This window comes from Aquarana catesbeiana, linkage group LG04 (genome assembly GCF_042186555.1).
Source record: "Aquarana catesbeiana isolate 2022-GZ linkage group LG04, ASM4218655v1, whole genome shotgun sequence".
NCBI classification, from domain to species: Eukaryota; Metazoa; Chordata; class Amphibia; order Anura; family Ranidae; genus Aquarana; species Aquarana catesbeiana.
In genome coordinates this window covers 151,254,896-151,263,206 of record NC_133327.1, presented here as the reverse complement: position 1 = coordinate 151,263,206, position 8,311 = coordinate 151,254,896, and the positions used below count along the sequence as shown (strand labels likewise).

Below are 8,311 nucleotides of genomic sequence, written 5' to 3'. Positions count from 1 at the left end.
TAATGTCCGTGAACATAACTGAGTTATAACATGACTTAAAACCCTGTGCTGACATCAAGTAGGAGAATCTGACCACTACTTTCACACACAAGCATTGACCTGGGTTACCAGTGCAGTGGTCCAACACCCCCCACCCTTCCAGAACACACTGAAAAGCACTACTGATTAGAGCAATATTCATGGATCAGTCAAGTGCACTGTGTTGTGTGTGACAGCAGTCGTCCGACTTTCCTATGTGCCGCCGACACTGAAGCATTTAGCAGCTAAAATAAGTAAAAAGCAGCATATTTATTACTGTGCGTATATTCAGCCTGTGTGCATTACAGTAGTAAATCAACAGGGTTTAATTTGACTTTAAAGTGCCCAAGTTATTACAAGGCCACTTGCAAAAAAAAAGACCAGCCATGTAAAACAAGAAGCATTATACTTACCACTTCACTGTGCTCCAGCTTCTGCAGGTATTCCACATTTAGGCTGGCTATAAATGGCTCATTTTTTTTTCATTCAGCAGGCTTAAGGAAAAAATTTAACCAATTCCTCCATCCACACAAGCGAGGAGGAATCTGCCCCACCAAAACATTGTATTCTGACTGCAGGATCTGCTGCTGTCAAAATACACTGACCGGGGGCTGCAGCCTTTTGTCTGCTGACTGAGAAAGGTTTTTCAGCATGTCTGTTTGACAGAAGTCAACCTAACAATTGACTTCTGTCAAACAGAGACAGCCATACACTGATTGAAATTTGTCTGGTCCCTGCTGAACTGGCTGAATTTTGTTCAGTCTATGGCCAGCTTTATGAGGAACCACTGCTGACAGTAGGGGGGGGGGCATTTTTTCCATCCATCTGACTGGTCAAATACCTGTGGCAGCTGGAGAGCACCGAAGCAGCTGTTTTTCAAGACACAAGCTTCTAGAAAGGTACGTATAGTATCTCTTCTTTTACCTGTAGTGAAAGGAACACTTTAAGATAAGTATTTATCACAGGAAGAACACAATCTAAAACTATTCTAAGAATTATAATGGGTCATAGGAAAACCTGCATTGTTGGCTTTATTTTAGTAATGACAAAGCTGGTAAGATATCAGAACACAGACATATACATAGTAGCTTGAGCCATTACATACTGTAACTAACCTTTGAAGTTATGAATAGTATAGAGTGTGCTTAAGGGCATAGTTACAGCTTACATGTCAAGCATGGATGAAGCACCTAGAGCATGTCCCATTATGTGCAAAATTTAAAGCTGGGAGATTCCAGTAGTTAGTATAGTTAGAGACAATAGGTGTTACAACTTCTCTAAAGAAAGCTATTTTATAGAGAATAGGAAAGCAGAAATTTGATCTGAGGATATAGGTGTGACAATTATTTTAATTTGCGGAAAGCCTGCGGCGTAGCACTATGGAGGTGAGTCACACACCCATTCACACTCGAGCGAGGGTACGTACTGGATATATTTTTACTTCCATTTTGCTGTTCCTGGGTGTCCAGTGTATCCCTTTACCTTTAAGAAAGGGGTGAACTCCCTCCAGGCATGACTGTCCTTTAGTTATCCTTTGGTATATATGTGTTCTAACTCAGGAGACTCTCAAAATTTTAGAGTTAGGACTGCAGTACACTGGGGTGCCATGACATGGCCGCTGCAGCTTACGCATGTATTTCCAAATGTGTGCAAACTAATCCCCTTAGTTTTAACATGAATTTATAGACAGGGTCAGTTAGGTTTGTTGCAGGCTGGCTGGGTAATTTGTGTTTTTGTTGTTTTTTGACATGTGTCGCCCTTCCATTTGCTCCTTGCTGCAAAAGGCCAGTTATAGGTTGGGGTGGTTGCCATTTGTTTGTAGTTGAAGAAATATATATTACACTGGATGTCCTGAGAATAAGTCAAGATTTATTAGATATACCTGACCCTGGATTTACTAAACGCACAGACATCTCATCCTTTCAATTTATGAAATTATATTTAGAATGCACATTATATTATATCTGCCTCTCCTATTGACAAAAATGATGTCTGTCTAAATAAATAGAGTATGGCCAGTAACTAAGTATTTCAGGTCAGATGTAAATAGCCATCTCGAGTGATGTGTATAACTATACCTTTATATATATATAAATATATTTAAATATATAACTATATCATTGCCAGAGTGGCTTCAAAAGTTACTTTTTATTTTATATTTATTTATGTATTTATTTATTTTTGCTTAGTTAAGTGTTTTTATTCTTGTTAAACAATACATTTTTTGTGTTTCAGAGAAAATCTTTTTTTTTTCCCTTTCTTTGTTTTTTTTGTATCTAAAAACCGATCCTTTTTTTTTTTCCATATAATAAATAATTTAAAGAAATACTTTAGGCAAATAGATTTTAAAGCTAAATATGGTTTTACAAATGCAAAATAAACAAACAGAAAACCTTTAGATAAAATAAAAAAATAAAAACAGCTTCAGAAAAAAAGGTACCTATTATCACTATTCTGCCCTGTACACACAATCGGACATTGATCGGACATTCCGACAACAAAATCCATGGATTTTTTACGACAGATGTTGGCTCAAACTTGTCTTGCATACACACGGTCACACAAAATTGTCGGAAAATCCGATCGTTCTGAACGCGGTGATGAGGATCACGTACATCGGGACTATAAATGGGGCAGTAGCCAATAGCTTTCGTCTCTTAATTTATGCGTGGCAATTTGTGCGTCGGATTTGTGTACACACGATCGGAATTTCCAACATCGGATTTTGTTGTCGGAAAATTTTATAGCAAGCTCTCAAATTTGTGTGTCGGAAAGTCCGATGGAAAATGTGTGATGGAGCCCACACACGGTCAGAATTTCCGACAACAAGGTCCTATCACACATTTTCCGTCGGAAAATCCGATCGTGTGTACTGGGCATTACACAGTAGAAAAATAAATTAAAAAAACAAAACAAAAAAAAGGATTACATAAATCGGAATACCTACAGGTCTGCTTGTTTGTTGTGCAGATGTGACAAACATCCACACAATCAGGGCAAAAAAAGCCACACCTCCCCTATATGTGTGATTCCTATATCGCCAGGACCATCCAGTAGCCAAAATGCCCCCCCCAGAAATACAGTACTTTAATCAGGAAAAAATATAATTTGGCCACTAGACAGCACCGACAATACGGGAACCATACACAGAGAAAGTATGGCAATTTTCACCCAGATCGACGGAACGCTTATCACTGCAATAAGACATATACATTTAAACATAGACCCCATAATCTTTAATCAAAGCAGGCTTACTGATGAACAAGAATAATTTGATAACAGCAAATGTTGACTCCATCTGATAAAGATCCATGAGTTCTCTGTGCTCTGTGAGACCTGACAAGGGGTGGGCAGGAGGAGAAGCTGCCCTGGGCACTGTGGTATCTTGGGAGGTGGGGGGAAGGGGGATTTGTGTTGGAAGGGGGAATTTGGTGGGTGGCAGTATTGTTCTTAGGTGTGGAAATTCAGCGGGGGGGTGCTAAGAGTGGTGATTTGTGTAGGGAGGGGGGTGTCTAGAAGATTTGTTACTTTTTATTCCCGTGGTTTAAGTCTTTGGTGTATGTAAGAATAAAAAAAAGCACACATGCAGTACATTTCTGCATGTACTCTTGTTTTTCCCTTTAAAGGCCCATGCAAGTACATAAAAACACACATTATTTTTCTATTTGTCTTTTGGTCAGTGGCGGTACGTCCATAAAGGCGCCCTCTCTCTCCAGCCACCCCCTCTATCACCAATAGGTAGATTCATGCATTGCATGAATCTATCGATGGCCGCAGCTGCGCTCCTGAATTACAGCAGGAGATTTTTTTGAAGCACATGATTAGAGCCATAGGCTCTAATAGGCATCAAAAAAGGTGACCTGCGAGCGCCATGCTAGGCGTTTGCAGGTCACTCAGCTGTGTTAGAAAAGCGAATGAATATTTGCTTTCCTAACACTAAATCGTCTCTCCGCCAATCAAGTGCTCGGATCTGTTACCCGTCACCTGATTGGCTGAAACAACAGGCACTGTGATTGGACACCTATCAGGTGCCAAATCATAGCAGAGGATGGGAAGAGAGGATGGGAGAAGACACCAAGGAGCTGTCCCACCACCACCGAGACAGGGTAAGTACAGACAGCGGGCGGGGGGCACACTGGCAGCATTTGATATGGCACAGTGAGGCTGCATTTGATGGGCACAGTGAGGCTGCATTTGATGGGCACAGTGAGGCTGAATTTGATGGGGCACAGTGGCTGCATATGATGGGCACAGTGGCTGCATTCGATGCTGCATAGTGGCTGCATTTGATGGGGCACAGTGGCTGCATATGATGGGCACAGTGGCTGCATAAGATGGGTACAGTGGCTGCATAAGATGGACACAGTAGCTGTATTTGATGGGGCACAGTGGCAGCATTTGATGGCACAGTAGGAGCATTTGATATGGCACAGTGGCTGCGTTTGATAGGAAAGTGGCTGGAATTGATGGGCACAGTGGCTGCATTTGATGGTACAGTGGCTGCGTTTGATGGGCACAGTGGCTGAATTTGATGGGCACAGTGGCTGCGTTTGATGGTACAGTGAGGCTGCAATTGATGGGGGTTTTTTTTTCAGAATTTTTCAGTTTGTTTGCGCCCCCCCAAAAAATTTTGAGTACCAGCTGCCACTGCTTTTAGTAAACCATTCAACCACTTCCACTCTAATATCTTTACAACACAGACACTAATCATTCTCTAAGGCCCCTTTTATATGGGTGGGCTGATTGGGTCCTCCTATCCGTTTTCCAGTCAGACGATCCATTGCCCTCTACGTAGCAGCAGATGTAAACGGACATGTGTCCATTTACACCCGCCTGCATCCGATCTGCTAAAAACAGACAAATGGGGAATCTGTTCCCCATCCGTCTAGTGCACAGGTGTCAAACACAAGGCCCGCGGGCCAAATTCGGCCCTCCAGGCCATTTTATGTGGCCCTCACACCTCTCCTGCAGCTGCAGGAGAGCTCCAGCCCTCCTCTGGTCCTCCTCCAGACCCCTACTTTCTGCTTTCAAGCAATGCATCCAGCTTCTTCCCAGCAGCAGCATAAGGAAAGGGGGTGCACTGTGATGTTAGGGAGAGTAGGGGACTCAACTTCTGATGGTGTGGTGGCTCTTGACATCTAATGTAAGGGGAGGGATGCGCTTTTGAGGACAATCATAATGCTGATGTGGCCCCCGATGAAATTGAGTTCAACTCCCCTGGTCTAGTGGATCGGATTGGATGACAGCCGGATGTAAACCGACGGGTGGATTGTTTATATCCAACTACCCATAGAGGAAAGCGGGCTGTGTCTTTGTCCGCACAGCAGACTATTGGCATAAAATAGTGCATGTGTAAAGATGTCCTGAAACTGCTGTATCTACTTTAATAGTGGCACATAGCTGGGTACAACTGCTCTCGCCCATTCATACCTATGGCAGGTTGTATGCAACCCCAGGACATTCCAGACACAAGTCATATGCAGCATATTTATTCTGCATGGGCAAATGCACCCATGTACATGAAGCCTTTGTTTTCTTTCTTCCCTTTAGTTTCACCTGGTAATCCTGATGGTAACCCACTTCCTGTCCTACAATGACAGCATTTTCTCCCTGTGCTGAATAAATGGAGGAGCAGCACTGTCAACCTAGGATGTTGTACTGACTTGTACTACAGACACCCCCACCCCCCTCCATTACATAGCTGGGAAAGACGATAGAAGATAGTTCGCTGGGAAAGCTAATAACATTGAAGTGCAGAGAAAGTTACAAGGACTCTGGAATTTTGTAAGGATTAACAGGTATTTACCGTATTTACTGGAATTGCTGAAAACGTTTTTAGTCTGATAAAAAAAAAAAATGTCAACAAGGACTGGTAAGCTGCACTATTTTACATTGTTATTTTTAGGTTTGGATCCTTTAGCCCATGGGTAGGCAACCTTAAAGAGATGGAGATCTACCAGAACAACATGGGAAAAGGCAAAGATCATGGGGCACAGTGTCGCCTTCTCACAACTAATTTAAACCTCTCATTGCCGTATTATTGTGACATAATCGTGTGCATTGCACAGCAATCATGGGATTAAATCAGGTAGTGAGGAGGCAACAGATCACCTCCTCATCACCTGTCAAACACACTTGGATCGCTTTTCAGAGGAGTAGCTGTGTCTGCTGCACTTGTGAATGAGCCCTTAGTTGCATTTGGCAGCGGCACCCTTAGGGCTTGTGCACACAAAGTTGGGGGGGTGGTAAAACCCTGCGGTTGATTCGCAGATTTACCATCCCCAATCCCTATTCCCTTTAGCTGTTGAGACAGCAGCCAAAGGTGTACAGATGCCGCAGTAGGAATTAAACCTCCTGTTGCTTTTGGTGGGTGCTACTGCCTGCCATTAATGACCCATTCAGGTAAATTCTTCTAATATATCCTGCAGGTGTTGTGCACTTTCTGAAAGTGTACCAAAACTCCTGCATTCAGAAAGTGCACTAAACCCACAGGATATAATATAAGTCTATAGCTAAGCACAAAAAACCTGCAGGAAAGTTGCAGGTACACTGCACTGTACCAACGGTGTGGGTAAACCGAAGCACAATAATGTGAAAGCAGCCCTATACTATTATGTTCAGTGTATTGCTCACACTGACCTGAAGATCTCTTCTTTCCTGCTGCTGGCACCACTCTGGAGACATCTAGCTGGGATAAGAGGGTGATTGCAGTTTGTCTCATTCCACATGGAATAGGGGCCAGTACTGCAGAGGAGGAGGCAGCGGTTCATGCGGAGGCATGGCTTGGGGAGGGGGGAGGTTGGTGGTGGTGGCAGGACAGGGTGAGGCTGGCATGGGCGGGGACTCAGGGCCTCCATCTGGTTTACAGCGTGAGGCCTGTGCGCATGCCATGCTTCGGTGCTGAGCGTGAGGTGAGGGCGGGGGGGGTGTTGGCCAGCAGTGGCTGTCTTCCTCATCTCCATCTCCACCTCCCGGACTGGGCTCGGCGGGGCCTGTGGGGGAGCGCACAGTCACTGAGCCTGGCGGGCGGAAGGGGAGCTTTGCTTGCCAGGCTACCACTACAGGGTGATGCCGGCTTCTGCATAGCTCAGCCATGCAGAAGCCGGCATCACCCTGTAGTGGTAGCCATAGACTCTGCACACCGTGTGTGCGTGGGATCACTACGGGGGGGAGGCTGGAGGGACAACACCGCTGGCCGATCCTCATCTACCAGCCGGAGCACAGCTGTCATCTGCCTGGAGCTTCTCACCAAGGCCGATCTCCCACATAACAACTGACATCTTAACGCTTATTATTAATGGGCCAGGCCCGAATGACTCCTAGTAGTACTGCGCCTGGGCCTGTTCAGCCTCCTGACATGCACATTTACAAGTAGACACCCACCAATATGTCAGATGATATTGATTTCCACACTGGAGATGCTGGGGCTTCTGCCACCTTCCCTATGCAGTGCTCTGCCCTGTGTAAGAACGTGTTTGCGGTTCTGAAATCGTGTCCCTGCGAAATTGTTGAAATGTCAACTGCCAAGACTGGCAAGCATGGTCATGCCAAGGTTCACCTTGTTAGTATTGATATCTTCACTGGTAAGAAGTATGAAGATATCTGTCCATCCACCCACAACATGGATGTTGCTAATATAAAAAGAAATGACTACCAGCTTATTGGCATAACTAAGGGAAACCTGTTCCTGCTGTGTGACAATGGTGATGTTCATGATGATCTCAAGCTGCCAGACGGAGACCTGGGAAAGGAAAGAGGGTAGATATGAAGTGGGTGATGAGATAATGATCTTAGTTTTGCAAGCAATTGAAGAAGAATGTAGGCCATGACCAAATAAACAAGGATCCAGAGACTCGAGCAATCTGCTCAGGTCAAGGTTAACCACAGATCTTAAATTTGGTTCTGATTGTCACCAAAGCTATGGCTTTCACAAAAACCTCATTAGTTTTTTTTTTTATTTGTTTGCAAATACTGCTGGAGTCTAAATTTTGGTTATGCAGTCTAACTGGCAATTTCCAAAATCAATTCAGTTTTAAACTTTAGTACTCAAGTTACAAATCACAAGCCCAAATAACACCTCTGCAGTGGAGTTCAGAATCTGGAGGATCTGGAGCCAGAAGGGAGCAAAGCAAGTCTTGAACAGGATTGCAAGAGATAGAGTTTCTGTGATGTTGACCAAGGCGAAGGCAGAGCTCCTCTGGGCTGGACGGCTTAAGTAGGCAGGACTGACAACCAGGATATCATCAACAGCTGAGTAACTGTGGAGAGATAGGAGCTGGCAATTAGCCAACAG

General features: G+C 44.3%; 1 pseudogene; it reads left to right on the top strand.

Moving 5' to 3' along the window:
- Window positions 1-7,389: 7,389 nt before the first annotated feature.
- LOC141141208 (eukaryotic translation initiation factor 5A-1-like) lies at window positions 7,390-7,847 on the top strand (annotated as a pseudogene).
- Window positions 7,848-8,311: the final 464 nt, after the last annotated feature.